Consider the following 1,139-nt stretch of genomic DNA (forward strand, 5'->3'; position numbering starts at 1 on the left):
AAGTAATAGTAGTAAAATTTAGAATAAACTTCTATTATTCTTTTAGAAAAATATAATAAATAATATTTAAATCACAATCTAAATTGAGTATGTTATTTTTAGTACATTACAATCAGCATAAGTGTGTTTAAAATTAAATAACTACTCATCCAGATTGACTAAACAATCTCAACAAATAAGCACATCACATAACAAAAAGAAGAAATTAGAAAAGTTAACATATGGTCAAACTATAATGTTTATGGCAAATATTCTTATATGATATACGATATTTTTTTATTATTACATACAAAATAACTATTTTCATGCTATCTACATCTCATGTCAAATTAATTTTGTTCTCGTTTCTCAAGTTGAACCTTATATTTCATATAAATATCATATTTAATTAACATTTCACACCTATATTAATTATTAATATTATCTTCGTCACTGTTTTAAGTAGAAATCATTACATGAATTTTAAATATATAAATTAATCATTTTAAGATCACTTAATATTTATTTACATTCTTAAAATATATTCAGTATCAGGTTAATCATTTTAAGGTTAACTCATGTTTATTTGCATTATTAAAATGGTACCAGTTGAATTGTTTTAAGTTCATTTAATATTTGCATAATTAAAATATATTCGTTATCATGCAAGTTTAAAATTCATATGTGAGGACGAAGCATAATCATGTGAAATCAATAGTGCCCAACATAATTAATATATGTTATAGAGAGGCTTCAATAAGAAACAAAACATAGAAGAAATAAAGCATTCCTATTCTTTAAACAAATCTTTGGATAGCTAGCTTGCTTTCGCACACAAGTGATCTTCATGGAACTTTTTGAAGGAACTAGTACTATATTAGTATACATGGATGAAAATTATAGAGATCTAGAGCAATGTCTTACACTACTACATGTTGTATCACCTCTCGTGAGTTCTATAATAATCTAACAAACTATGTAACTTCTGCAAATGAATTATTTCCAACAAACTCCCCTTAATTCATATCCTGTAGACTCTGATCAGCTCTCTATCGTGGATGATTTATTTCTTTTCATAAATCCTTCGTAAATATGTTCGCCAATTGTTTATCGGTTCGACACGATTCTAGTTTAACTTCCCAGTGATTAACAACTTCCCA

Source organism: Oryza brachyantha, chromosome 6, assembly GCF_000231095.2.
Source record: "Oryza brachyantha chromosome 6, ObraRS2, whole genome shotgun sequence".
Taxonomy (NCBI): domain Eukaryota; kingdom Viridiplantae; phylum Streptophyta; class Magnoliopsida; order Poales; family Poaceae; genus Oryza; species Oryza brachyantha.